The sequence below is a fragment of the Lepidochelys olivacea genome (genome assembly GCF_965140295.1).
Source record: "Lepidochelys olivacea isolate rLepOli2 genome assembly, chromosome: 5".
Taxonomy (NCBI): domain Eukaryota; kingdom Metazoa; phylum Chordata; order Testudines; family Cheloniidae; genus Lepidochelys; species Lepidochelys olivacea.
This window is the reverse complement of record NC_140415.1, coordinates 70,171,879-70,189,940: the sequence shown is the minus strand read 5'-3', so window position 1 is coordinate 70,189,940 and position 18,062 is coordinate 70,171,879. Positions and strand designations below refer to the sequence as shown.

At 45.7% G+C, this 18,062-nt stretch overlaps 1 protein-coding gene and 1 long non-coding RNA gene across 8 annotated transcripts in view; one reads left to right on the top strand and one right to left on the bottom strand.

Moving 5' to 3' along the window:
* Positions 1-11,732, bottom strand: part of LOC311521124 — a 50,461-nt gene extending 38,729 nt beyond the window's left edge. The window contains exons 1-2 of the long non-coding RNA XR_014711802.1: positions 11,685-11,732; positions 9,887-9,980 (exon numbers count right to left, since the gene is read on the bottom strand). This is a non-coding gene — a long non-coding RNA (uncharacterized lncRNA). The remainder of the gene's footprint in view (positions 1-9,886; positions 9,981-11,684) is intronic.
* The window catches only part of PJA2 (praja ring finger ubiquitin ligase 2), a 125,235-nt gene continuing 108,249 nt past the window's right edge, over positions 1,077-18,062 (top strand). For 3 of the 7 annotated variants that reach the window (XM_084629259.1, XM_084629255.1, XM_084629261.1), the window contains exon 1: positions 15,471-15,584. The gene's annotated coding sequence lies outside the window, so the exon portion shown is untranslated. Of the gene's footprint in view, positions 1,097-14,507; positions 14,527-15,470; positions 15,606-18,062 lie in introns of those variants that run through there. The other 4 variants (XM_084629257.1, XM_084629258.1, XM_084629260.1 and 1 more) reach the window with 4 other exon arrangements.

The window sequence follows — 18,062 nt, the reverse complement described above, 5'->3', positions numbered from 1 at the left end:
TTTTATACAGCCTGCCCATACAAACCGTGTACCAAAACTTAGTGCCTTCCCTTCCTACATAAAGATGTATAGAAAAGGACTTACTCTAGAAGGATTGGTACAGCCTCATGTAGGGAAAAAACTGTTTTAGCACCCTGGCTGGACACAGTATTGGTGGGAATGTGTGGCCAAAGGGATGCATGGAGACTGAGTATCCATGGAGAAAATCAGGGATAAACCACTTAGACTTCAGAGCAGCTATGTGCTGCCTTCCTGACTCTGCTTAACTCCTGTGTCCTTTGTCCAGCACTGGCAGCACATTTTGCAGAGGGGGATTACTGCTGTGCCAAGTAGCAGAAATGTATGCTATGTAATATGTCCCTATTGGAGATGAGTCCATGTGGTGCACAGCAGCCGTTACTTGACCCCTGCTCCCAGCAGCCAGACCAGATATCCTTTTGAGATGCCAGAGTGGCAGTTAGGGGCTGCTAATGACGAACGTAGTGAGTAGGCACATACCGCATAGCCAATTTATAGCTACGTCTGCAAAGCTCCTTAGCCACTCCACCCACTTTTCCTGTGTTTAACATGCTTTTGTTTCCCTCCACCCTAGGCTTTGGATGAAGAAGGGGTTTCTTACAGAACAAAGTAATACAAGACAGTGAATATAATATGATATATATTTCAGAAACAAGGATATAAAGACATTGTATGGTGAATAAATCAAAGCATTCCATCACAAAGCCAATAGCGGAGGAAGAAAGCAAGTAGGAGCATAGGCAAGGGAGAAAAGATAAGTTTTAAGATGAGATTTGAAAGGAGATGGGGAGTTAAAAAGTCAGGGAAATACAGATGGCAGGAAATGCAAAGAAAAAATATCTGGCACCAACAGCTTGGAGATTGTAGGAATAGAATACAAGAGGAAGTAGTTTAAAAAAATAAAGGGAGGGTAGAGGGGAAGAGGGAGGAACACAGTCCAAAAGTAAGCTGCAGTAAATCCAGATTCTTTTTTTGAAAGGAGACAGTTTTGAACTGGATCCTGAGATGAATTTGGAATGAAGTGGCAGAATCTCAGGATAGGGGTGATGCGTTTCCACTTCTTTGTCAAAGTAATAAGGTGGGTAGCAACATTCTGCACATAGCAGGCAAGGAGATGGGTAGATGATAGAAATGTGAGTTAAGGGGTGAAGAAAGGGTTGTAGAGATGAGGATTTCAGCAGAACAAGACTCCAGGCAATTGAACAGCTGCAGAGGTGACAGGGAGATTTGCAGACCCAGGAGATGGCAGTGGAAGGAGAAGGAGAGTTCAGGATCAAGAATGATGCCAAGGTTATGGATAGTGGAATCACAGGGAGTTCAGAGATGAGTAAAATGATGGCATTATATTCCCAGGTGCTTCTCTTATTGTTACGTGATGGAATATCTATTGGTATTTGTTCCAAAATGAAGCCAGGAAAACAAACAGTGAAGAAAAGGCAAGTAAATTTTGAAATTATCCACATGCCTGCTGACAGTGGATGGATTCTGTATTAACTAGAAATGCGTACATTAAGTTCAAGTTATTGTTTAGCAGCCTGTCACATCTCTAATTTAAAGACATATTGAGAAATGACACAGTGGATGAAAAGCCTCTTTTTAAATTATCATTTAATATTACACTCTTCCTTATTTTGTTAGAGTAAACTCAATAGTTCTGAGCTGAGATTTTTTTAATCACATGCGTGAGTCCCATGAAGCCAAGAGTCCAGAAATCCCCCAAAGTCAATTAGCCAGAAAGCTGACAGGAGGAAAAGTATTCAGTGGTTTAGAGAAGAGAGAGTTAATGTCCTGTTGCTAGGCAATAGGTTTCTAGGCCCTTCTCAAAAGCCCAGACTAGTGTGGTGTTTAGTAAAGTACACTTCATTGCATAAACAAATCAGAACAACTGCACACACAGAAATTGCTCTGATTTTTAAAAGAAGAGATTGAAATTTCAAAATAAAAAGCCTCAAATTGGTCCTTTAAGAAGACACATTAGGTCCCCCTCCCTTCTCAGAAACAAAGGATACTTGCTCTTCTTTCAGCTTTCTGGCTTAGTAACTTCTCAACATGTTGACTTCTTGGCCTTTCAGCCATATGTCTGTTGACCTTATGGATTGTTGCCTTTATGAGATGCAACCATATGTCTGGATCCCATGCTCAGAGCAGCAGTTCCCAGTAGTGAATTATTGCAGCAGCCTTAGAGAGAAGAGCTGACACAGCTCCCTATTGTTTCAATAGCCTTTGCAAGCTCAGCAATACAATTAAACTCTCATACTTCATGGATTTCCTCTCCCTACTGTGCACCAATAGTTTCAGAAGTGACCTATTTGGAAGTCATATACTATCCAAATATTTACTCCCCCAATAGCAGTTTTAATTCTAATATAAATTGCTTGTGTTAAATATGTTTGTGGTATATGGATAGCAGTAATCTCTTTATATGTAATCCTCTTTATGTAGTGATGTAGTATGTGAGTTGATACCTTATTCCCCACTCCAGAAAAAATGGCAGTGAAATTGTTGTCATGAAATTCAGATGATGTATGTTATTAATTTAGATATGCTCTTTCTGTACTGGTTTATGGTAACCAAAATAAAGTGGGCTTTACAGATCTTTCACTTGAAGGATATAATTTAAAGTGATCGTATTTAAATACATCAGAAAATTGATTATCTACACATTTCTGGTGTACTATGCACCATAGCCTCCCTGAACCATGTTTAGAGAAACATATATGTAAATAAATACCTGCTCCACATGTATCATGGCCTCCCCATGCCTTTTACTGCTCTTCCACCCAAACACAATATTCTTCTTAACTGAGTTACCCTTGAAATGTGGTACCCAGAAACTGAAGTTTTATTATCAATACAACACTGTTTACGGCATTTTACCAGAATCAAGTACTTCCTAAAATTATGTTACAAAACAGCAAGGGGAAATTTCACCACCACAAGTAGGAAATGACTCAGCAACAAATTATTCTCTTTTCCCTTAGCAAAGAGGCAAAACCTCCCAGTTCCCTAAATGTTTACCAAGATTCCTGCAACATCCCTTAACTATCTAAGCACTTTTATCACATCCATTTACCCTTAGGATAGGGTTTTAATCTTTTTTTAAAACTGCTCTAGTTAATTTTAGTGCTTCTGAAAAGTGCTGTACTGATAGCCCAGAGAAGGAAGTTCTCTGTTTACTCACATAACAAGTACAGTCTTGCAAACTTCAGCAAAAATGGAAGTTGTTACAGATTCACACTCTTGGGTCTTAAGCTTCAAGAACATGCATTGGCAACTCCCAAAACTAAAGATTTTGAGTTGTGCCCCCATCTTCACCCACGTAACAGATGGTATATACACCCTGCTCTCTGAGCTCACAGCCTTATAGTGTTTCAACTGTCAGTTCCTTTTCAAAAGCTGCTGGCAGAAGAGCTCCCGGTGATGGCTACTCCTTCTGTTGTTTATTGTTGGTTAAAATAAATTATTTGGGTATTTTCTGGAGTTTTACCCTCCTTTTCAGTAAGGTAAAAGTAAATAGAGAGGAAAGTGCTATCATGCCATGTGTTATTTTTCTTATTTGTGCTTTCATAAGTTGATAGCGATTAGTATCTCTTCCTCTTTTTCTATCAAGGACATCAACATAATTGAATCACTTGGGGCTGGATTCATGAAGGGGTCTTTGACACCTAGCTGCCATTTCAGGCATCTAAGGTCAACTTTTAGGTATCGCTGGTATTCACAAAACAAACAACCACTTAGCTGCCACCTTATCCTTTAGGTGCCTCAAGTCCCCTAAATGTCTGTTGTTGGATATGCACAAAGGTGTTTAAGTCCTGATGCCACTGCTCAGCACTTAACTCATGCCTAAGCCCCAGGGGGATTCACAATCTTGGTGTTCATTTATTGGGTCCAATCTGTTAGGGCTGCTCAGACATTGCCTAACCTTCACAAAACATAACTGGGGCAAGTGCCCAGTGGTTAGAGCACTCACCCAGGATGCAGGAGACCCAAATTCAAGTCACCACTCTGTGATTCATAGCAGAGACCTGAATCTGGGTGTCCCACCTGATATATCACGGCTCTAAATACTGGGCTATAGGAAGATATTCTGGGGTGGGAATCCCTCCTGTTGAAACTGTCCCACTTTGTATGAAATACTTACCATCACTCAAACAGCAAGAGGAGACTGAGTATAGTCTACTGGTTAGGGCCCTTATGTGGGAAGTGGGAGACTTGGATTCAAATCCATGTTCTGAATCAGGCAGGGTGGGACTTAGAACCCAGGTTCTCCACAGCCTGGGTAAGTATGCTAACAATTGGGTTTAAGGGGCAGTTCTACCCCCCACCTTCTTTTCCTCTGTTTTTCTTTGAGAAAAGGGCTGACTTGGTATAGACACTTAATTTCAGGTGTGGGTTCATAGCTGTGAATCTGGAGCAGAGTTAGGCCCCTCCCTCTAGCCCAAAGTTAGTGCCTAACTCCCTTTGCTGGGCATGGTTTTGGCCACATCACTGTTTTTGGCATTTCTTATTGGCTAATTTAGACAAGCTGGCTTTTCTGAATCTGTTTTTTTAGGCACATACTGCTCCCTATGCATTGTATAGGGACTCTGGGCACCTAACTTGGGCTTGAGAATTCCACGAGGTGGCAAGGCGCCAAAAACATCTAAACTCCCCTGTGAATCTAGCCCTTAGAAGCTTTTTCAGTTCCACTGCCTCCTTTGGTATTTTAATTCTCTTGTCTGGCATATCCATGAACAGAGACTAGTAGATTATACTCAATTACTACTTCATTGTGTCACTCAGGATCTGAACAATAGGCAGAAGCCTTACCTCATTCAGAGGTGTAAGGCAGTTAAAATCTTTCCTTCCAGGTATTAAGACAACAGTAAAGAGTCACCTACTGCAAGGTATTGATGAAATTTTAATGCTTTGATTGGAACTTCAAGACATTGGTACCGCACCTCCTATGAGAAGCACTAGCTCAGAATCACCGTGATTCACTATTGTTTAAAGAGTAGCTGGTCATGTATTGTGACTCGTCTTCTAGAACTTTCAGGGAATTGAAACTCTCAAGCCTCTGTACATCCAGTTATGCTGCCTCCTGAGTCCGAGACGTTGACAGATATGGGCCTTTGGGTCCATACTTGGGACAGATATCAAAGCATCCCCTTTGTAGGCTCTGAGGCTTCAACACAGCATCATCTTCTAAAGCCTGTCATTTCCACACACTTTTGTTTCTAAGTATAGAGGCCTTGGTGCAGTCACCTCCTGGGACAAATGTGTAGGCAAGGCTTTGTACCTTTGACTCCAAATATTTAGGCTTCTATGCAATGATGAAGCCCTGATGCAGCCCTGGAGTGAGGTACAGATGGATCTTTAATTCTAAGTTTGAAAGCTCCAATGTGCCCTTACTGCTTGAAGCCAAAGCTCCAGTCCATCTTCCCTTCTTGGTATACACACACATACATCATTGCTTCCTTTCTGAGGCAGCGATGCACTTTGGTTTGTGGTCCTTAAAGCTCCAGAGAATTGTAGCTTCTTGACTCCAGTGCACTTTCCTTAATTTGCTGTCTGATAATGAAGTCTGATATAGGTTCTACAGTCTAGAACCAAGACACATGCATCATTCATGCACTTACGCTCCAGAATAGTATTAGTCCTGAAACTAAAGCACAGATACTCTGGTGTCCAATGAGAGAGACTGTAAATGGTGCTGGTTACAGAAATCGAAGCACTAACGTTTTTTGTCCCAGACACTGTGGATCAGACATAGTGTAACCTCTGACCACCAAGATGCCAGCCAATGTTGTCTTCTGGCATTGTGCTTATGTGATGACATTGGCTCAGGAGGTCATGGCATTCCACACAGCTTGGTCTCCAGTAAGGGATACAGTGTTATCCCCAAAGGTCATACCCCATGTAACTTGCTTGATTCAAGACTGCAATATTTATCCCCTCCTCTTACACTTGTAGTGCATACATCATGTCTAGGTGAGTTTCAGTTTAAAGGGACATACACTTACACGGTTTGGTTCATATACAGCTAATGGTTCAGCACTTACGGATAAAGGATTGAGGTCCTAGCTTCTCAGATATGTGGCATTTGCGGGGCGAGGGGGGGCATTGGGGGGGGGTGAAAGACATCCATAGAAGGCCTTAAGCACAAGAAATTCAAGAAACTATCTGGGGAGAGTCACAGGGACCTTCCTAAGCTGTACTGTGAGCGGTGCTGCCTAGCTGTTTTCATGGTTTCCTAGTCACAAACACAGATAGCCTGTTTCTTTTTTACCACATATATCTTTAATCCTCAGTTACCAAATTTGCAAGATATAGTACAGATATGGTCCATGTGCAGACTTCTAACTCATGTAACTATTCAATATTTAGCATTTTTTAAAATTAGGCCACTCATTTAGGTACCTAAATATAGGTGTAGGAGCCTAAATTTAGCCATTTTAAAAAAACCTTTTTCTTAGTCTGTATTTTATGAATATCTGCCTACATTTTATGTATTTCATAGTGGAGAGTTTGCAGAAGAGAAGCGTCTGTGCAGGGATCTGTAGCAATATAGGCTCCTGTCACAGTTTCAGTGTAACTACCTTTATTCTCTCTCTGTGGTCCCCCAAAGGCCCAGCAAAGAAAATAACAGAACGCCACTAGCCATCACCTTCAGCCCCCAACTAAAACCTCTCCAACGCATCATCAAGGATCTACAAACTATCCTGAAGGACGACCCATCACTCTTACAGATCTTGGGAGACAGGCCAGTCCTTGCTTACAGACAGCCCGCCAACCTGAAGCAAATACTCATCAGCAACCACACATCACACAACAGAACCACTAACCCAGGAACCTATCCTTGCAACAAAGCCCGTTGCCAACTGTGTCCACATATCTATTCAGGGGACACCATCACAGGGCCTAATCACATTGGCAACACTATCAGAGGCTCGTTCACCTGCACATCTACCAATGTGATATATGCCATCATGTGCCAGCAATGCCCCTCTGCCATGTACATTGGTCAAACTGGACAGTCTCTACGTAAAAGAATAAATGGACACAAATCAGACGTCAAGAATTATAACATTCAAAAACCAGTCGGAGAACACTTCAATCTCCCCCCGCTCCCCTGCTGGTAATAGCTCACCTTAAGTGATCACGCTCATTACAGTGTGTATGGTAACACCCATCGTTGCATGTTCTCTGTGTATATAAAATCTCCCCACTATATTTTCCATTGTATGCATCCGATGAAGTGAGCTGTAGCTCACGAAAGCTTATGCTCAAATAAATTTGTTAGTCTCTAAGGTGCCACAAGTACTCCTCTACTTACAGTTTCAGGCTCTCAGCTGTCAAGATGACTTGTGCCTCCTTATAGTAGGGGGGCACAAGCTAAAGGGGAGTACATATGACCACCTCATGTGTCTCCCCTGCCCAGTGATCCCTCCCGCCTTGCGCCCAGCCTGGAGCCGCAGTGTTCTCCCCACCCCATGTTAAATGCAGGGAGGGGCTCTCTGTCCTTCTCTCCCTGTGCCTCCCTCTCGCAGGTTGAGTCGCTCTCCCTGGCAGCTGGGCGGGGAGCAAGATGCAGCTGCTTCTGCCTGAGAGAGCCTGGCTAGTGCTAGAGAAGTGCCAGAGACAGTGTCCAAACATGCTGGGAGAGAGGAGCGAGGAGAGAAGAACAGAGCCCCTCTCCTTGTGAGGCACTGGAATTTGGAAAGGGGATCCTGTTATTCTCTGAATGGTCAGGAGTTTATCAGGGATAATTCTTGAGGGATCTACTACCTCCAGGCTTGCAAGTGGTACTTGGGCCCTAGTGTCCCTCCACCGCAGGGCCTTTTCCCATCCACTCCCACTTGGAAAAATGTTTTGTTGATTCTCCTTTTGGTTCCGAAATGGTCAGGTTTACTGAGTCAGGGAAAGATCTGTTTCAGCCATGGGTGGGACTATTACCACCTGGACCCACTGTGGTTTACCACTGGCCCCTTGTCCCCCCAGACCTGGGTAATATGTTACTTTATCTGGATAGAAATGGGGAGCCAACCTGGCATATCATGCCCCTAGTATTATCTTGCCACATAGGACAGAATCTTCACCACCAATACACCCTTCCAAAGCTAACCCATAAAAGGCCCCAAGTCCCTCAAGAGGCAAGATAATGTGCAGAATGACAACAATGTGAACAGATCTTCACACTCTGACACCCACAGAATTAATTTAGCAAATTATTCATCTGCAGGAGAACGGGGATTAGTCAGAGAGAACAGACAGAGTGGACAACTAAAGGGGAGATAGGCTAGCCCTTGCAATGACAACGGATGCGGAATAGTAAGAAGGGGAAGTAATAGGTAAGATTTAATTAAACAAGAAAGGGAAAAAAGTGAAGTTAACTAATAGATGAAAGGTGAATATAAGAATTAGTGCTGAAGGGGAGAACTAGTAACAAAACCAATAAAATATAAAAATACAAAATAGTGTGATAAAACGTTATGAAAAATAGCACATTGAGAACTTAACAAAAATGAGAACGTAGGCTAGAGTTTGTCATAAAAAACAGAGGTTAACAGATAAGAGTTAATAAATAATAAAGGCAACCAGGCTTCAATGGGTTTTGAATCATGCCCTTATTGCATAGTAAATCATGTGTTACAGTTTTCATGGGTTAGAAGTTAATCTGCCTGAGGAGTTCTCTCTTGTTCCACAATTAAGATATAAACGATGCCATTTACACATATACAGTCATTTCTTTTAATTAAGACTGACATCTTTGTCAAAGCTATTATTACGTTTCCATAAGTGTTGTATAAGAAACATTGTCAAATGTTTAAAAAGCTTAATCACAATTAATTGCGAGATTAAAAAAAACAGTCACAATTAATCGATGTTTTAATATCACTGTTAAACAATAGTAGAATACAATTTATTTAAATATTTTGGGTGTTTTCTAGATTTTCAAATATATTGATTCCATTTACAACACAGAATACAAAGTATGCAGTGCTCACTTGGGATTATTATTTTTTATTACAAATATTTGCACTGTAAAAAAGATAAGCAAAATAAATAGTATTTTTCAGTTCACCTCATACAGGTACTGTAGCACAAGCTATTTATCCTGAAAGTGCAACTTACAAATGTAGAATTATTTTTTTTACATAACTGCACTCAAAAATAAAACAACGTAAAATTTAGAGCCTACACGTCCACTCAGTACTATTATTCCATATTCTGTATTCCACTCAGTATTATTCCAAACAAAGCTGGTGATTTGAGACATCTTTGAAGATTGAGAACAAGTTTTATCAATCAGCTACTTATAGTAGTTGAATAAAAGGTCACTTTTCAACTTTATGGATAATAGTAATTTAGAGCTGAACTTGTCTCTGTATGAATAACACAGTATGTTTAGCTCTCACTTGTCTATGACCGTATGTCTTTCTTAACATATACTATAGTTTTCTCTCTTTCTCCAAAATGCAGTGCATTTCTCTGCCTGCCTCTGTACACATAGTTCAGTGCATGGAATACTTTTTCTCTCCACATTCTTGTACCAGGCCCAACACAAGTCTCTCAGTCATTCTCTCTCTCTACCTGTTTCTGTATGCACTATACAGTGCACATCTTTTGTGCGCTCCGTCTCTCTGTCTCTCTCTCCACAGAACAGTGTGTGCCACTTTGCCTATGTATCTCTACACTGCAATGTAGAAGTTCTTTCTGCCAGTCTCTCTGACCAGTGCAACTACCCTCAAATGGAAGATGAAAAATTACCAGCCCAGGCCCAAAATCTTTTCTACTTGCCCTTTACCATGATTGTTATAATGATGAAAAACTAACTACAATTTATTCAATAAACCAATAAACAACTCAGAAAGAAAAAAAAACTCACTCTAGGTGAGATGTCACATCAGGTGAGATGTCACATCAGTTCAGTTGAATTCAATAATCCGTTCTGGGCATGACAGGCTACAAGTGTTGGCAAACTGTAAAAGAGACAGAAACCTCACATGTCTGTCAGAGATAGATGCAAACTCCATGGTTAGGGCTGTAGGGAGTGCCTCTCTGCCTGTCACTCCCCATAGGGTTGCCAAATTCCTAGTTGCACAAAACCGAACACCCGAGCCCCACCCCTTCCCCGAGGCCCCACCCCTGCTCCACCACTTCCTCGAGGCCCTGCGCCCCACTCACTATATTTCCCCTCCCTCGGTGGCTTGCTCTCCCCCACCTCATTGACTTTCACTGGGCTGGGACAGGGGGTTGGGGAGTGGGAGTGGATGAGGGCTCTAACTGGGGGTGTGGGCTCTGGGGTGGGGCCAGAAATGAGGGGTTCAGGGTTCAGGAAGGGACTCCGGGCTGGGGCAGGGAGTTGGGGTGTGGGAGGGGGTGAGGGCTCCAGCTGGGGTGGGTAGGCTCTGGTGTGGGGCTGGGGATGAGGGGTTTGAGATGCAGGAGGGGGCACCAGGGTGCAGGGTGGGGCCGAGGGATTTGGAGTGCAGGAGGGGGTTGCAGGTTGAGGCAGGGGTTGGGGTGCAGGGGGGTGAGGGCTCTGGGCTGGGAGTGCTGGCTCTGGGGTGGGGCTGTGGATGAAAGGTTTGGGGTGAAGGAGGGGGCTCCAGACTGGGGTGTGTGGCCAAGGGATTCAGAATGTGGGAGGGGGCTGTGGGTTGAGGCAGAGGGTTGGGGTGTGAGAGGTGAGAGGGCTCTGGGGTGGGGGTACTGGCTCTGGGGTGGGACCTGGGATGAGGGGTTTGGGGTTCAGGAGGGGGTTCCAGGCTGGGGTGTGGCTAAGGCAGGCTGCCTGCCTGTCCTGGCTCCGTACTGCGCATTCCCCAGAAGCAGCCAGCATGTCCAGCTCCTAGGAGGAGGGGGCCAGGAGACTCCACGTGCCATTCTCGCCTGCAGGCACTGCCCCCACCCCCTCCAGCTCCCATTGGCTGGGAACCGGCCAATGGGAGTGTGCAGCCAGTGCTCGGAGCGGGGGCAGCATGCAGAGCCCATTGCCCCTGTCAAGGTTCCTCCCCCACTCTGAACTCTAGGGTACAGATGTGGGGACCTGCATGAAAAACCTCCTAAGCTTATCTTTACCAGCTTAGGTCAAAACTTCCCCAAGGTACAAAATATTCCACCCGTTGTCCTTGGACTGGCCGCTACCACCACAAACTAATACTGGTTACTGGGGAAGAGCTGTTTGGACGCGTCCTTCCCCCCAAAATACTTCCCAAAACCTTGCACCCCACTTCCTGGACAAGGTTTGGTAAAAGCGTCACCAATTTGCCTAGGTGACTACAGACCCAGACCCTTGGATCTTAAGAACAATGAACAATCCTCCCAACACTTGCACCCCCCCTTTCCTGGGAAATGTTGGATAAAAAGCCTCACCAATTTGCATAGGTGACCACAGACCCAAACCCTTGGATCTGAGAACAATGAAAAAGCATTCAGTTTCTTACAAGAAGACTTTTAATAAAAATAGAAGTAAATAGAAATGAAGAAATCCCCCCTGTAAAATCAGGATGGTAGATATCTTACAGGGTAATTAGATTCAAAAACATAGAGAACCCCTCTAGGCAAAACCTTAAGTTACAAAAAAGATACACAGACAGAAATAGTTATTCTATTCAGCACAATTCTTTTCTCAGCCATTTAAAGAAATCATAATCTAACACATACCTAGCTAGATTACTTACTAAAAGTTCTAAGACTCCATTCCTGGTCTATCCCGGACAAAGACAGACTATAGACAGACACAAAGACCCTTTGTTTCTCTCCCTCCTCCCAGCTTTTGAAAGTATCTTGTCTCCTCATTGGTCATTTTGGTCAGGTGCCAGTGAGGTTACCTTTAGCTTCTTAACCCTTTACAGGTGAGAGGAGCTTTCCCCTGGCCAGGAGGGATTTCAAAGGGGTTTACCCTTCCCTTTATATTTATGACAGCCCCCCCCCACTTAGAAGCTGGACCTGCTGGTGCCCCAGGACTGGTAGGGACTAACCTGCCTTAACGCTGAAGCACCGCTGACTGCGCTTTTAATGGCCCGGTTGGCAGTGCTGACCGGAGCTGCCAGAGTCCCTTTTTGACCAGGTGTTCCAGTTGAAAACCGGACATGTGGTCACCCCATCTCCCTACGGTGAAGTGTAGCGCAGTACTTTGTGTGTGTGTCTGTGCATGTGTGTGTGTGTACCCCATTTGTGTGTTTTCACTGGGTGCATATTCTGTGTAGCCTGGTTGTGATATTGGGTTTATGTATGGTACCTTGCATGTGGTTCTGGGTATAGTTTGCCAATCCCAAGCATTTAATAATCACAAAACTGGCTTTACATTTTTCATTTTCACTTTTCACGTTTTCAGGCTTTTCTCCAAGAGAGCTAGAAACTTTCCTTTGAAAACTGAAAGTTGAGATTCTCTCCTAGTCATTAGACTTCAGGAACTGGGGCTTAAGTACAGTAAACACACCAAACATTGCAAAAGTTATCAACACTATGTATACTACTGTATGTGTCTGTCTGCCAGTTCTGGCGGGGCCAGGGAGGGATGCAACTGTGTGTGTGTATGTCTCTGAGGAGGGGTGGATCTCTGTCTGTGTGTCTCTGTGGAGGGTTGTAGCTCTGTGTCTGTGTGCAGCACTAAGGGGAGGAGTATAGCTCTGTAGAACTGTGTGTGTCTCATTGGAGGGGTGTAGCTGTGCATAGCTTTGGGGAAGGGTGTAGCTGTGTGTGTGTATAATTTGGGAGGGACGTAGCTGTGTGGGTGGCTTTGGAGAGGCGTATAGCTCTGTGCAGAGGGGAATCTAGTGTAGCTCAGTGTGTAGCTCTTGGGGAGGAATGTAGCACTGTGCATCTATGTCTAGGGAGAGGTGTAGCACTGTATGTGTGTGGTTCTACGCAGGGGTGTATCTCTGGTGCATAGCTCTGGGGGAGGAGGGTAGCTCTGTGTGTGCGTGTTGCTCTAGAGAGTGGTGTAGCTCTGTGTGTGTGGTTCTAAGGAGCATTGTAACTCCATGTGTGTGGTTCTAGGGAGGGGTGTAGCTTTGTGTGTGTGTGTGTGTGAGTGTGACTCTAGGAAGGGGAGTAGATCTCTCCTTGTGTGTAGCTCTGTCTCTGGGGAGGTGGGTAGCTCTGGGTTTTTCTACACTTAAAACGCTGCAATGGCACACCTCCTTTGCTGCATTGCTGTAGCACTTCAGTGAAGACACTACCTATGCTGACAGCAGGAGTGCAAGTAGGACGGTACCCTCCAGTACGCAGTACTGGCAAGACATTTTTAGCAGGTACAGAGTACTGGAAAGACTTTGGCCTAGCCCCCTGCCCACAACTCCAGGGGTGGGGAGGAGCTGTGCTCTGCTCCTTAAAGGAGCAGAACGAGGCTAGGGAGGCCATTCATTCTTTAAATGGCTTTAACAGCACAATACATATGCTAACAAACTTAAACAAAGGTTTCAGAGCATATGTATTGTGCTGTTACCTTGGTCAGGAGTCCTCAAGAGGGGAGGGATTGGAGGGGACAGAAGGTGTTTAAACAGTGTTTTTGATACTGTTTCTCCCCATTGGTCTGAATTATCCATGACATCCATACTGCATCACATCAAGTCTAAATCATTAGAGGAATGCCTCTGCTTGCACTGACCAGAGGATGTTTGGATTCTGATGTCAGCCCAGTTCTGCAGCCTGATGGGAATCATGAGTTGTCCCCAGTGTAGATATAATTCTTCTTTGCAGCCAAACTAGTCTATCATGCGTTTTGTTAACTGGAACTGGAGCAGCAAAACAAATGTCTCATTTTCCAGCTTTGTGGGTGAGAGAACTATAAGTGAAGATTATAATGCCGAACATTGATGGCCTTAAACCAGCTGCCTCAGGAATCTGCCAAGAATGTTGCTGAAAAATATGTTCCTCATCTTAGCAACGGAGCTAACACTTATCACATATCTGCCCACCTTTATCTGAATTACATGCCTTCTGATCTGACAGCTCAGGCATTGTCAGTTTTATCCAGAACAATTTACAAACTTGGAACCTAATCCTGTAAACTCTTAATCATTTGATCAATCCCATTGAACACAATGGGACTATTTGCATATCTGTGGATCACTTCTGTGGACTGGTAAGAGTTTTAGGAGTCTGTTCCTATAAAGGAAGTTGAAGCCTGCATTGAAATGCAATGTTTGGGTATAATGCCATAATGCAGTTTAGGATACAGTTCTACTTAAAATTTGTCTTTTAATAAGTCATACATATGCTGAAATGGCTCCTCAACCAACTCCCATATTCCATATAAACAGACTGAATACTACATATTTGGGAGGAAAGTGAGTAGTTAAGCATGTTGATGTTTCTATATACAAAGGGAGGTGTCAGAGGGGACGGGAAGAGCGTGGGGGCCCCGGGCTGGGTGCAGGGCAGGGAGGAGTCATATGGAGGGTCATGTGAGGAGGTCACATGCCCCCCTTGTGTCCCTCCCATGAGTGCAGTACTGGCAAGAAAAATGATTTCTACTTGCACCACTGGCTGACAGGAAGACTTGTCCCATTGGCATAGGTAATCCACCTCCACAGGAGGTGGCAGCTAGGTTGACGGGAGAATTCTCCCATTGACCTAGTGCTCTCTACACCAGGGGTTAGGCTGGTTTAATTGTGTCGCTCAGGGACATGGATGTTTCACACCCCTGAGCGATGTAATTATATTGACCTTACTTCTTAGTGCAGATCAGGCCTCTGTGTGAGAGAGGTTCTAAGGATGGGTGTAGTTCTTTGTGTGTGCATAGCTCTGGGGTAGAAGTGTAGCTCCCTGTGTGTCTCTAGGGAGAAGTGTAGCTCTATATCTGTGGCTCTAGGGAAGGGCGTAGCTTTGTGTGTATCTCTAGGGTAGAGTCTAACTGTGTGTGTGTGGCTGTGGTTCTAGAGGGGTTGTAGCTCTGAATGGGCATAGGGAGGAATGTATGTAGCTCTGTGTGTATCTTTGGGATGAAGTGTAGCTCTGTGTGTGGGTGGCTCTAGAGAGGGTATAGTTGTGTGTGCATGGTTCTAGGAAAAAGTGTAGCTCTGTATGTATCTCTAGAGAAGGGTGTAGCTAGGGGTGATAGGAACAATTTTTATAGTGGGGGTGCTGAGAGCCATTGAACCAAACTGTAAACGCTGTGTATAATGGAAATCACTTCAAGCCAGGGGGTGCTGCAGCATCTGTTGGTGTAGTTTCTCTCTGTGGCTCCAGGCAGGAATGTAGTTCTGTGTGTGTGGTTCTAGGGAACAGTGTAGCTCTGCGTGTGTCTCTAGAGAGGACTGTAGCTCTCTCTGTGTGTGGCTCTTGGGATGAGGGTGGCTCTGGGTGGGCGCGTGTGGCCGTAGGGAGAGCCATAGCTGTATGTGTAGCTTAGTTCAGTCATTTCCTTCCCCTGAAACCTACAGCAGCAGTAGCGGGCGGACCCATGGGTTCCCATCCTCTCCCCATCTCTGCAAGGATTGGCTGGTGTCTCCGCAGTGCGGCCCGGGATTGGCTGGCTCTGGCGGTGTAGCGGGCCGGGATTGGCCCGGCTGGCTCTCGCTGAGGCTGTGTCGGGGCCCAGGCTTTGGTGCCGGGACCCGGCCTGGAGGAGGCGGGTGAGTCGGGACCGGGGAGGGGTGAGTGCAGGGGCCGGCCTGGCCGGCGGGTTCGGGGGAATGGCCCCCGTTGCGCGGGAGCGTGGCTGGCTCGGGAGGATCCCGGGCGGTTGGGCCCGGCCGCTCCGTGCCGCGGCCTGTCACGGGGGGAGCCCCGGCCCCCGGGCTGTCGCGGGCGCGACCCGTCCCGTCCCTTCTTGGTTTCCCCGGGGGTCTGACCCCTTTGCCCGGGTGCCCGGTGCGGGGCAGGAGCGGCGCAGCCCGGGCCTGAGGGGAGCGCCTGGGCCGGAACCGCCGCCTCGGTACAGGCCGCTTCCCCCGGGCTTGACGACGGGTCTCGGCTCCACGCCTCTCCAGGCTTGTGCAGGCCCGGGTGGGGGATCGGCCAGCGCTGCTGGCAGCAGGGACTGGGAGGCGCGAGGGGGTAGGAGGAGCTGCGGGGTGGGGCTGGGCATGGTCTAGTCAGTGGGGGGGGGGGGTGCCTGGGGGATGTGGTGGCCACCGGGGCAGCTGTGACCCATAGAGTGGGAAATAAGTGGGGGTGGGGGGCGCCTAGGGAGGGTAGTGGGGAGCAGGGTACATGTGGGTGGGGCTGCTACTCTGAAACCTGTCAGTATTTAGTGTGTGTCAAGGCTGAGCCCTGGAAGCTGGAGGCTCATAGCCCCGGCACCTCTGGGCTTGCTGCATCAGTTATAAATGTAAAAAAAATTACTTGAGTCTCAGTACCGAATTGCTTGAGGCCTGACACCTTTTTCATTACCAGTTAAGTTCTGTGGGGCACTGGGTTGTGGAGTCCTGGTCACAGTCAGTGAACACATCTGGGCCTCCATGCTGCAAACCCTTCCCCTGTGTGCATAACTTCATGTGTGTGAAGAGTCGCTTTAATCAAATGGGGCTGCTTGTGCAAGTAATGTAAAATATAGAACCATAGATACGTAGGGCTAGAAGGGGCCCGCAGTTCATCCCGCACATTGAGTATACCTGGGCGTCTGCAGGATTGGGGCCATAAGTAGAAGCACATCATAAATGTGAAGGCTGGTATTGCTTCTATATAAATCCATAGTATGCCCACATGTTGAATACTGTGTGCAGATGTGGTCACCCCATCTCAAAAAAGATATTTTGGAAAAGTTACAGAAAAGGGCAACAGAAGTGATTAGGGGTATGGAACAACTTCCATATGAAGAGAGATTAATAAGACTGGGGTGTTCCAGCTTAGGAAAGAGACAACTAAAGGGGGAGATCTATAAAATCACAATTGGTGTGGAGAAAGTAAACAAGGAAGTTTTAGTTACTCTTCCTGATAATACAATAACTAGGGATCACCAAATGAAATTAAGAGGCAACAGGTTTAAAACAAACAAAAGGAAGTATTTCTTCACACAGTGCATAGTCAACCTGTGGAACTGTTTGCCAGAGGATGTTGTGAAGGCCAAGAAACTGACAGGGTTAAAAAAAGAACTAGATAAGTTAATGGAGGATGGGTCTATCAATGGCTATTAGCCAGGATGGACAGGGATGCAAAACCGTGCTCTGAAGTGTTCTTAGCCTCCGTTTGCTGGAAGGCAGGAATGGGTGACCAGGAGATGGATCAGTTGATGATTACTTGTTCTGTTCATTCCCTGTGAAGTACCTGGTATTGGCCACTGTCGGAAGATAGGATACTGGCTAGATGGACCATTGATCTGACTCCATATGGCCATTCTTATATTCTTACGATAACAGTCTGTACGTACTTAGGCTATGTCTATGCCAGGGGTGGCCAAACTGGCTTGCGAGCCACATGCGTCTCTCTTACTGTTAAAGTGCAGCTCACAGCCCCACCCCCCCCACCATGCCCTGCCCCATTTTCCACCTACCAGACTGTGTGGGGCCGGGGGGGGGGGAAGAGCTTGGGACCTCTGACTTGCAGTAGGGTGGTGGTGTAGGGGTTTCTGCCCAGTGGGGTGGGCCTTCTCAGGGTTGAATTCAGGGGTGTGAATTTTTTGTAGACTTCAGGTCTCGGGCTGAAGACCTGGCTCTAGGATCTTGCAGGATGGATCCAGCCCAAGCTCTAGGACCCTCTCATGGCCCTGGAGCCTGAGTTCTAGCCTAAGACTGGAAGTCTCCACAGCAGTGAAACAGCCCTGTGGACTGAGCCTCCCAGGCCTGAGTTGGCTGGCAGAGGCCAGCTATGTGATTTTTCTTTGCTGTGTAGACATACCCTAAGTGACCTAATTATAGTGGAATTAACGATATTTTAAAATAAAGAACATTTTGAACACTTGCATAGTATCCGACCAGATACCACTGAAAGTGATTTCACAGACATGAGTTATACATTCATGTAAATACACATATATTGCACAATCTCTGCATATTCAAAGGATGAAAACAATGTTTAAAAAAATTCAAAATTGTAAACTAAACAGGGTCATATATGTGATACTATATAGTTCGCAGAGGAGCCAGGTCTCTCAGGCTTACTGACTTGGGTGG